General features: G+C 42.4%; 1 long non-coding RNA gene across 1 annotated transcript; it reads right to left on the reverse strand.

The window, feature by feature from the left end:
* Positions 1-480: 480 nt before the first annotated feature.
* LOC311611304 lies at positions 481-8,810 on the reverse strand. The gene is made up of 3 exons (XR_014793096.1): positions 8,457-8,810; positions 3,350-3,479; positions 481-613 (listed from the first exon to the last, which is right to left on the reverse strand). It is a non-coding gene; the product is annotated as an uncharacterized lncRNA (long non-coding RNA).
* Positions 8,811-11,603: the final 2,793 nt, after the last annotated feature.

The raw sequence follows: 11,603 nt of genomic DNA on the forward strand, positions 1-11,603 counted from the left end.
CTCTAACAGGTCAAGGGAAGTAGCCCCACAAGCAACATAAACAGAAACTTACATATAGCCCTTAGGCAGGAAATAACAGAAACTTGTAGATTCTGCTTCAGCTAACAAAATCTCAACTAAAGGTTAGAGCAATTAAGGTTTTTGACCAGCCTTCCTGGCTTCCTGTCAATATCTCTTTTTCAGTGGAACTGATTTGGTTTCCAGCATCTCCCCCGTTTTCTTTCCTTAAAAAATTTTGCATATGTAGACTAGAAATAAACAAAAAATGAAACAAGCAATGCTGAGAGTCAAATGAAATCAGTCTGCAGTAAGTTTCCTTCTGGGCCAACAGTTTTTGAATCCCAGATTCAATGTCAAACAGTTTTTTTAAGTCCAAATTTTAATGTCCAACAGTTCTGAGTCCATGTCAGCAATGGTGGAAAAATAGTGGCAATGCAGGTCCGACCTCTGGTTTGGTCCTGGACAACCTGCAGCGACGCACATCTGCCGACTGCTAGTATGGCAAGGCGTCGTCAGCATCTTCCATCTCTGGTCTGTTTTTCCTCCTGTCTTCATGGCTCGAGCATTCCTGCTAATTCCTCTGTTGCAGGAACCCACATGGTCTTGGAGTTTTCTGAAAATATACAAACATATCTCGACCAAAATTAATAAAGGAATCTTTTTCTATAAATTTTACTTGGGATACTTTTAATTTTTTGCCCAAACAATTTTTCTTTGACTTATTGTGGTACTATGTGTGTTTTTCATGGCTGTCTTACTGTTATCATTACAAATGAAAATTGGTTTTCAAAAGAAGAAAAATTTTTCTAGATGTAATTTACTTACAGGACATTTTTTCTTACATGGTATTTTCCACTATCCCCCTTTTTTCTATTTAATTATTAGGAGGCTTTTGGAAAAAATTTTTATAATGCTGTTTTGATAACTTAAATTGTAATTTTTTGTACAAAAACTATGACTGCTTCAGGGTTTATTGTATGTTAAACAATTTTACCATGAAATGGACTACCAATAGAAATTTTGGTTAATACTTTAGGAACAGCCTGTTGTACAATTAAATTTTCTTGAATATTAACTCACTTCATTTAGCCAATTTAAATTAATCTGAAAACGTGACTATTTTACTATCAAATTTAATTCCTCAACAACAATTTTAGTTTACTCTGTAAATATTAGTGGAAAAGATTATATGCATCCTTGAGAAAGCCCTGAGCACTCGTAGATTTAGGCTGGATTTAGATGTAGGACAGTCGCCATCAGCCACTTCTCTGTTGCCTGGGTTTCAATAAGAGCCGTGCCAAGTCTCTTGTTTGTAGCTGGGTCTCAATCTGAGCTGGACCAAATCTGTTTGTTGCCTGGTCCCAATCTGAGCTGGGCATGGGAAGCGTGAAGCAGCCATGGGGCAGGAGACATCCCTCAAAAGGGCGAGTGTTCAAGCCCCTACAGCGTTGGGGGGGTGAGGATCTGTGCCCCACCTCTGTTGGCCCCCAAGTTCTCTCCTGATGGCCCTCTGCGGCTGTGCCTGTCTTAGGTTGTCCCTCCCTTGAGGAATCTTACCCGTCATTGGCTAACCAGCCATCCTCCGGGGCCAAGCAGGGTGATGTGAGGTTCAGTTCTGTCTCCTTGGTAGCCTATGCCCCTATGGCCTCCATGCCCAGTACTGCCTTGGGATCCCCTCGCCTGCTGGCGGGGCCCCGGCATTGATCACATATCTTGGGGAACCCAGGTTTCTTCTCCAGGGAGGTCCCAGCTCACGCCATTGGGCGAGAGACGGATCCATGGTACCAGCCACCACGAGGCTTTAACCTCAGCATGAATTGAAAACTCAAGCAACAGCTGTGGGCAATTGGATTGTGACAAGAGGGTCCCTCTTTGCAAATAAGGCAAGAAAGGCCAATATAGAATGCTCAAGTGCCTTTCCAGTGAGGCTTTCCACACAGTGGAAGGGATTAAATCCTTTCATGTTCTTTTAAATTGCTTGGAGGAAGTTTATAGCCATTTAAATGCAAAATATCACATTCCTCAGCTTACTGGGAGAGTGGTTTTCCTTATTGGATCTCTACATGTCTCCCTTCTCCCAAATCCTCCTTGCTCTGGGGGAAGTTTCAGCAACAATTCTGGCCACACATGTTTTCATGCTTAAAAGATAAAGACAGGTCTTAAATTTTTTCTTTCTTTTTTGCTTTCTGAAGTAATAACTAGCACCCAATTTGGCCAAGATCAGCATTTCCCTGTGAGTTCTCTTATAATTTTTAAACAAGGCATTAAGTAGTCTTATTGCAAGTAATCTTAATGTGGGAGAGCAGATAGCCCTTCCCTCTTCAGCTGCCTGGAGGGGGGACAGCATCACTGGCCTAGCCTGCACCTTCCCCCATCCGGGATCATTCTTTTGTCCTGGCCTCGCTTGAGCCATAGCAACCATTAGCCTTTCCTCTTCCTTTAACACCTTCACCTTCTGAGCATACCCTGGTCTCTCATCCTCAGTACCGGATTCTGCCTCTGTGCTCTCCTCTACAGACTCTATCCCTGAACTCGCCGAGCTCGCCCCTCGGTCGTGACGGCTTCTTCTAGAGCGGGGGGCCCTACCTCTGGAGCTGGAGCTTGCCCTGCTCTCCTTGCCCTTTTTCTTCCCGCTTTTTTCCCCTGAACCTTCTTCCAGCTCCACTAACGGGGGTCCCTCCAGCCCGGCCATCTGCGAGGGCGTGGGCGTTGGCGCTCGAGCAAGGATGTTTTTCTGCGCTTGCTGTACCGCAGTTTGCAGTGCTTCCTGCAGCTGCCTAGTAAGCTGCTCCACTGCCTTCTGCATAGGATTTTCCTTTGTCCCTGCTTCCTCAGACAGCATGATCAAATCCTTTTCTCTCTTATACCGGGCAGCAGCCTCCTCTAAGTCCTGGGCGTTCTTAGGATCTAACTCTTCCCCAGCGGCCGACCCCACCACCGGAGCAGGTGGGGCGGTAGGGACAACCGGAGCCGGGGGAGTTCCCTGCGCAGCCAGCTTCTCCTTAATCTTAAGCTCCTCATGCCGGGGGTCTAAACAATCCCTCACCAGAGCCCAAAGAGAGAACGTCTCCACCGGTACCTTCTGAGGACCGTGCGCCTGATAATACCCCTGAATTCTTTCCCCAACCTTTGTCCATGTTTCTATACTGACCGTTCCCTCCTCAGGGAACCACGGACACACTTCCTCCACGAACTGCAAAAAAGCTTGCAGCTGTGCGGTGCTCACCTTCATGCCCCTAGAACGGAGCATAGCTTTAAGAACTTGTGCGAACAGCATTTTGCTATTCCCTTGCCCCATGATTTCTTACTCCCAACAATCGCGCTTAGCCGCTCCCCGAATTCTCCTTACCTTTTCAAGCGTGCAGCTGCTCCCGAGCGGCGGCCTCTACCGTTCTCCCAGGTTTTCAGGTCCCTGGTCGGGCGCCACCTGCCGGAACCTGCCGGCTGATCGACCAGATAACCTGAATGAGGGGGTGAGGCTGAGAAAGAAAGACAAGAGACAGGATGGGGTTGGGAGGACTGCAGCTCAAGACTGCAGCAACTTTATTAGTTGCAAGCGTACATTTATGAGGCTTTTCTGGGCATTTCTCCAAGTGCCCCTTTCCCAGGACAAGGCCGCCCGTCAGCCCCTCAAGACATTCTTGGAAGAGATACATAGAGCAAGCGTCTGGTTAGATATCATTGAGAACAGCCTAGCTGAGAACATCCAGATAAGTCGTGCATCACGCGCACTCTCTAACAATGGGGCTATGGTCTGCCCTGTCCTTGGTTGACCCTGAAGGCTTAGGGGAGAGCAGGTAGGCGTCCCTACCCTGCGCTCAATCCCCTGTAGGAGAGCAGGTAGGCGTCCCTACCCTATGCTCCATCCTTGCCCTTGGGCCCCACGGAACACGGCTTCCCACAGCAATGGACCTAAATAGTTTCAAAAGAAGACAGAGGGAAGGCCAAGAGGCATAAGAAAACATGCTCAAAGTCACTAATTATCTGAGAGATGCAAATCAAAATGACAATTTGGCTGAAACCAGTTTGGCTCAGTGGATAGAGCATGGGCCTGCGGACTGAAAGGTTCTGGGTTTGATTCCGGTCAATGGCATGTACCTTGATTGCGGGCACATCCCCAGTAGGGGGTGTGCAAGAGGCAGCTGATCGATGTTTCTCTCTCATTGATGTTTCTAACTCTCTATTCCTCTCTCTTCCTCTCCGTAAAAAATCAATAAAATATATTTTTTTAAATGACAATTCGGTACCATCTCACACCTGTCAGAATGGCCAACATCAACAAATCAACAAACAATAAGTGCTGGAGAGGATGTGGAGAAAAAGGAACCCTCTTGCACTGCTGGTGGGAATGCATACTGGTACAGCCACTGTGGAGAACAGTATGGAGTTTCCTCAAAACTCTAAAAATGGAACTCCCATTTGACCCAGTAATCCCACTTTTAGGAATATACCTCAAGAAACTAGAAGCACCAATCAGAAAGGATACATGCACCCCTATGTTCATAGCAGCACAATTCACCATAGCTAAGATTTGGAAACAGCAGATGAGTGGATTAGAAAACTATGGTACATCTACACAATGGAATACTATGCTGCTATAAAAAAGAAGTAATTCTTACCATTTGAAGCAGCATGGATAGAACTGGAGAGCATTATGCTAAGTGAAATAAGCCAGGCAATGAAAGAAAAATACCACATAATCGCACTCATTTGTGGAAAATAATTAACATTATAACCTGATGAATAAAAAGATAGATACATGCCGAAACCGGTTTGGCTCAGTGGTAGAGCATCAGTCTGCAGACTGAAAGGTCCCAGGTTCGATTCCGGTCAAGGGCATGTACATTGGTTGCGGGCACATCCTCGGTAGGGGGTGTGCAAGAGGCAGCTGGTCGATGTTTCTCCCTCATCGACGTTTCTAGCTCTAGCTCTCTCCCTTCCTCTTTGTAAAAAATCAATAAAATACATATTTTTTTAAAAGATAGATACACAGGCAGAGAAGCATCAAACAGACTGTCAAATTACAGTGGGAAGGCTTGGAAGTATTGGGAAGTGAGGGGGTGGGGAGAGAGAGATCAACCAAAGGACTTGCATGAATGCATATAAACACAACTAATGGACACAAGACACTGAGAGGTGAAATGAGGGCATGTGCCAGTGGGTAGGAGAGGCTGGGGGGAGGTCAATGGGGAAAAAGAGAAGATATATGTACCACTATTTGTAATACTTTAAACAATAAAATAAAATTTTAAATAAATAAAAGAAGAATGACTCCAGTAGGCAAGTGGTTTATTTTTGTTATGTAACCTATCTGCAGTGAGCTGTCCAAGGGGATGTCATGGCTCCTTCCATCTTACAGATCTATTGTCCTTTGTGGATTTCATCTTCATGATTACAAATGGCTTCTGAATCTCTAGGCAACATGTCCATATTACATGCAACTCTCAATGATTGAGCATCAACTTATGAACCAGGAGATCACTGTTCCCCTGCAGGCCTGGCAGAGGAAGGAAGTTGGGGGCAACTGGGTCTGCAGGAAAGGGCAGTTCTGGGGGACCCAGGCCTGCAGGGGAGATACATTTGGGGGGGGGGGGGACCAGGCCTGCAGGGGAGGGCAGTTAGGGTTCATCAGACCTGCAAGGGAGGGAGTTAGGGGTGACCAGGCCCAGTGCACAAATTCGTGCACATTGAAATGAAATTAATTAGAAGAAATATTTTAATATCACTATTTGCCCTTTATCTATAATATGTCAACCAAATTCACAATAGATAATGACAGATCAAAACACACATGTACAATTGGCACCAGCATGAGCTTTATATGTATCGCACATGTGTGAGTCAACTTAGCTTTTTACATATATATAGAATAAACTTGCTTAATTAAGCTTCCTTTCTGATTTAGCTAAACTTTTTCCAGCCCAGTGAATCACCCCAACTTCTCTTTTAGGTAATTTTCAGCAACACAGCAATAAATATCAAGATGAAGCAGATTATTATTGTAGATCATGCGGGGAGAACAAAGGGTGGAATACTTAACTGCAGCAGTGTTTGACTATATTCTGCACAGTGAGAAAACCTGAAACCATTTTCAAGGTCCACCATTTCTTACTTCTTTTCAGTCAGGTCAAGTTTCTAAGTTTTCTAAATCTCCGTTTTCCAGCTAATGAAAATAGGATTCCACCGAGTCTCTTATCTACCTACTCCAAGACTTCTGTGAAGATCAAATGAGTTTGAGGCACAGGAAAAAGCTTCACAGACATTTGGTTAAAGTGTAAAATATTTGCACCTGGCTCTAAAGCAACTGGTGTTCCTGGGCTAAAAAGCTGCAAGGAGGCTAGTAATCACTAGAGAGAGGGAGCTGGCCGTTGTGACATAATGTCATTACTGGCACCCACAGCCACCATTTCTGGGCTGGGCTGGACTGTGGGCCACATTTTGTGCCATGGGTCTTGGAAGCAATGGCTGCAATTTGGTGGGGTGTTGCTCTGGGTTGGTGGCAGGGCCTGTGTCCCACTTGGGGAAAGCCAAGTATTATTTCATGGGCATCACGCCCGTGGTGCTGTTTCTCTGTAAATGGCCAGTGTGCACCATGGCTGCTCCTGCATTGAGTGTCTGCCCCCTGGTGATTAGTGTGTATCATAGATACCAGTCAGATAGACACTTAGCATATTAGTCTCATATATATAGATAATTGTAACAATCACTCTCTACTTTCTTCTGCTTACAACTGCTGGGTAAGAGATGATGGCAAAGAATTGACCCTGTTAATGGACTCCCAAACTCTCTGCCTTTACTTTATGTTGCTCAAACAATAAATGATCAAATGATTTGAATTCTTCTATAAAATAAAATGGGAAGAACTTTTGCTTTCCAATAATATTTGAAATAGAAATGTAGGGGCATTGTGAGAGTAACTTAACATTAAAAAAAGAGTGAGAGACCTGAGCAACATGGCATCTGGGTGTGTGTGAGAGAGAGAGAGAGAGAGAGAGAGAGAGAGAGAGACAGAGAGAGAGAGAGAGAGAGAGAGAGACAGAGACAGAGACAGAGACAGAGACAGAGACAGAGGAGGGGTAGAAATACTGACAATAAAGACAGCAGAGGAAAATCCTGTTATCAGGAATAGCCATAAAACATTTAATAATATAAATGCCTTACAAGGTTGTCATCATCCTGGCTTTATTAGATGTTGATATAATGCTTCACTCCATTATGCCAACATTTAGAAAACTTGTGTTGTTTGAGTGCATGAGCAACAACATTCTGAAAGGGAAAGTTTCTAAGTCTGGGTCATCACAGCAGAGCAGAGGCCAGCACCAGTAGGCAACTAATGAGTTAGATTGAGAAAATAATGAGGGAAAGATATTAGAACAAGAGCCAATGAATCAATGAAGAGAGTAAGATAATAATAATAATAATAATAATAATAATAATAAAAAAAACACCTCATGGAACAGACAACAGTATGGTGATAACCAGAGGAAAAGGGGGGAGGTGAAAGAGAGTAAACATGGATAAATGGTGATGAAAGGAGACTAAATTTTGGATGGTGAATGCACAATGCAATGGGCAGATAATGGATTACAGAATTGTACATTTGAAACCTATATAATTTTACTGACCAATGTAACTACAATAAATTCAATAAAAATGAGCTAATGAAAATAATTATAAATAGAGCTTGGAACTATTGTATAAACAGAGACTCCTTCCCCAAATTCAGGTAATCTGCCCCCTCTGCAACTTTAATAGCTCTCTTCTCATTTGGAATTTAACCTTGCCTGTCCAGGATGGAAAGAGAAATCTGAGCAGGTCAGTGCAGCAGTTCTGGCTCAGCACTGAGACTATAAATCCCTGCCTTGATCTTTCATACTTCTCGGTGCATTCTAGCCCCTCCTTTCACTATAACATCAACGTGACCTCCTTATATTCATCTTGCCTGAAATTCATTTATTCTTTACATGAATAGGAATTTTTGTGTGATTTTTATGAATCACAACATTATGTTCAAATATCCTGCTGACTCAAAAGATTTGTAGTGAAAAGCAACAATCAATCCCTAACCAATTCCCAAACATAAGATCAATGTTATGTATGGCTCATGTGTTGCAATTGTTTCTGAAGTCACTTGTATTTCATCTGTATGTCTCATGTTCTCTCTTTTCATTGCTTGCCATGTTTATGGTGATGAAAGAAGATTGTTTGTCTCCCCAAATGTATATTGATAGTTATTTTCTGATGGTTTAACATGTTTCTTTACTCCTACATGCTGGTGGTTATATCCATATGCTCCAACTCAGCCTCAGGTGGGAACTTCTGCACAGGTGACTGGGGTCCCTCAGCCAGAGAACTGGACTTATACGGGTTGCCCACAGTACTTAACTAAAATTGACCGAGCATAAACTAAACACGGACACAAGAGTTAAAATGCATGAATACCAAGGTTTATTTACCAGAGTCCTGGTGGTTTCCAGAAGTCTAGGCAGGTCACCTGGAGATCCGCGCCGACAGACACGCACACTGGTCAGGAACACGTTGCTGCAGCGTCTCGGTCAGGAACGAGGCCTCAGAAGTTTGGCTCACAGGCAGAGTGACAGCTTCACTCAGGCAGAGTCTCATGCAGTATTTCGAACAGGGAGAAGAGAGTGGGAGAGCACGTCGGGTGGAGGAGCCTTCATGGTCTCTGCCCAGTGCCTCTAGGTCCCTTCTTTTATGGCCATTTCTGGGTGTTTCTTAATTCCTTCTGGGTGCAACCAATAGATCTTCAGTGTGTCTAATCGGGCGCTCTCCAGGTACCTTTAGCCTCAGTTTCCAACTTTTCAGATAAACACTTGTTAGGGCGTTCACACAGTTACAACTTTCCAGATAAGGACATGTTAGGGCGTTCACACAGTTAGGGGCTCAAAGTCAGTTTTAAAACTCAAGTTTTACAAAATGGATCCAAGTCACATTATATGGAGTTACAATACTTATACTAAGCCTAAAACACATTTCAAATAATTTCTTTTACTTAAAATAAAATCAGAATAAGATCAGAAATACAATTCACACTTAAACTATAAATCACTCATAAAAGTAAATGCTTTCATTCCTATTTTAAATCACACAAGTAATTATTCTTACACTGTTTTAAATCCTTAAATCATAACATTAATATAACTAAACACCATAGATTGGATAAGAAACACTAACAGTTTTATATTTCAAGGTGGCTTCTGAGTTGGTGCTGTTAACGAAAAAAAAACATTGAAACCTGACAAGCTCAGGAGAGGCCTGTGTGGCAGTCTTGCAAACTCAGAGACCTACAATAACCACAAAAGATGGTTTTAAAATTAAATATTTAAACTACAAACAGGTTATAGTGGGTAGTCATGTCCTAGGCAGATATTTTCCCTAACAAAGATCAACTTAGATCTTTACTGAGCCCATTTGCCTTCTGGCCTCTAAGATAACATATCTGTGAGATGTCTGGATAACTTGTAACTTCCCTTTTTTCTGGACCCAGGGGACACAACAAATGGCCTGGAGACATTCCCTCATTGTTATTGTTATCAAGTTAATTGTCAACTGTTAATTCCGTTAGAGTATCCTGTATCCATCTCTGTGAAAGAAGCTCACGTCCATCATTTCACCTTTTACCCTATCCCAGAGGTTTCTCCACTTTGCTCCGTCCCACCTCCCTAATCTATCACCAATGAATTTCATGTAACTCACCTACGTCCCTTTCCTTTGATTGCAATGTATAAATATAGATGTAACCCTGCATTCTCCCATATCTCAATCCATTGAGGTTGTGCTTCTTGGCATATGTCGACACTTTGGCTCAAATAAACTCACTAAAATTCTTTACAGGTTCCAATGTTGTTGTTTTTTATGTTAACAGTGCCAACTATTTCTACCAGAGGCACATAATCATTGGCAATATCTCTTTTTGTGCACTTACTGGTAGCAACAGAACTATTTCTTAGATATATTATTTTATTAGGGTTTGCAAACTGTTGGTATTTTAACTCCATCATTTCTGTGTCATTTATTAATTGAAATATACCTAAGAACTAAAATATTGGATAAAGATGTCTGGATTAGAAGTTGGCAAGAATGTGAATTGGAATTGGTTTAAGGTCAGTCTCTTGCTAAGTCTGCAAGTATAGGTTTAAGGGATCAGGCATAGAGGTCGGGGGAGTGAAGTAGCTGGTTCCAGATTGAGTCCTTTTTCTGATGGAGGCGTGTTAGAAGTTCAGTGGCCATGATACTCGTGCAGAGTGAAGACCCATCAGGGCAGAGAGCCTGGAATAATAGGGTTGCTGCTACAGCATTTGGTAGATCCATGGAAAAGTATAGTTCATGCTCTATCAAAACTCCATCTTAATGAATACAGAACTTTCTTCTGGCCACATCTATTACTTCCTTTTTTCTATGTATTTCCTTTTCGTTACACTAAGAGTAGGTTTACCAGTAACTGTGCCAACCACACCTTGGTGAGGACCTCGGGTTTTATTTTCTATTCATTATGAAGCTTTAGTCAGAGTTAAACAGCTAAAGCACTTCATTCTATTGGGGGTGGCGATCTGCGATGGACCCTGAGTGCCCCTAGGTCTTCCTGCTGGGTGTGTCAGAAATGCAAAGCCCTGACAGATCATTACTATTTGTCAAGGTTGTTTCAGCAGGGGGGAACTATGAAAATGTTCCTTTTGACAGAGAATGGACATAGATCTGCTTATCTCAGAGTGGCAAGTTCCGCAAACTTACAGTCCTCTCCTATTGCAGCCCATTGTGTGTGCTGCCACTCACCTCCGCCCACCTGCATCACTCTCGCTGTACGTGGTAGGGCATGAGGAACTGATGTGAATGTGAACTGTGGCTACTGCTTTGCTCTGACTAATAACATCCCCTTTGTTACTGAACTAGAAGTTTTGTGTCTTCTGCTACCATTCCTCAAATAGCAAGTAGTCAAATCTTACTGGTTTTTAAGTTGGGTAAAATCACAGACCCTTCACTGATCTTGGAAATTACATCTAACCTATTGGCAAATTAAAACAAAAATTATAGCTTTCTATGGTGGTGGAGATGCAGAGAAAAGGGCACTCTGGTACTATGCTACAGCCTTTGGGGAAGCAATTTGACAATAATATACATTGGTGTACACTTATTGGCAAATTTATTGAACTTTATACATCACATATGTACAGACTTTACATGTCAAGCATACCTCAAAATCATGGTTTAAAAGGGATAGCCAATATACAACATATACAAGCATTTTAATGTGAAATCTCATTTCTGGGAATCTATCCTATAAATATAAGGGTACATAAGGGTATATATATATATATATATATATATATATATATATATATAACAGTGTTCATTAAAGCACTCATCACAATTAATACTGAAAACCAACAATCAGGTAATCCGTCAAGCTCATGAAGAGAGCAGTTAGAGCTCCATCTATTGATCTGAAGATAGTCTCATCACAAATTGTTAACTGTAGAAAGCAACTTCCAAGAAAATAAATGTATAGTGTGACCATTTTTGTGGAAGAAATTACATAAATCGTATGAAACAATCTGATTAACAGAAAGAAGTAGAGAAGCAGA

This window comes from Pipistrellus hanaki (genome assembly GCF_964339955.1).
Source record: "Pipistrellus hanaki genome assembly, chromosome: 16".
In the NCBI taxonomy this organism is placed as follows: domain Eukaryota; kingdom Metazoa; phylum Chordata; class Mammalia; order Chiroptera; family Vespertilionidae; genus Pipistrellus; species Pipistrellus hanaki.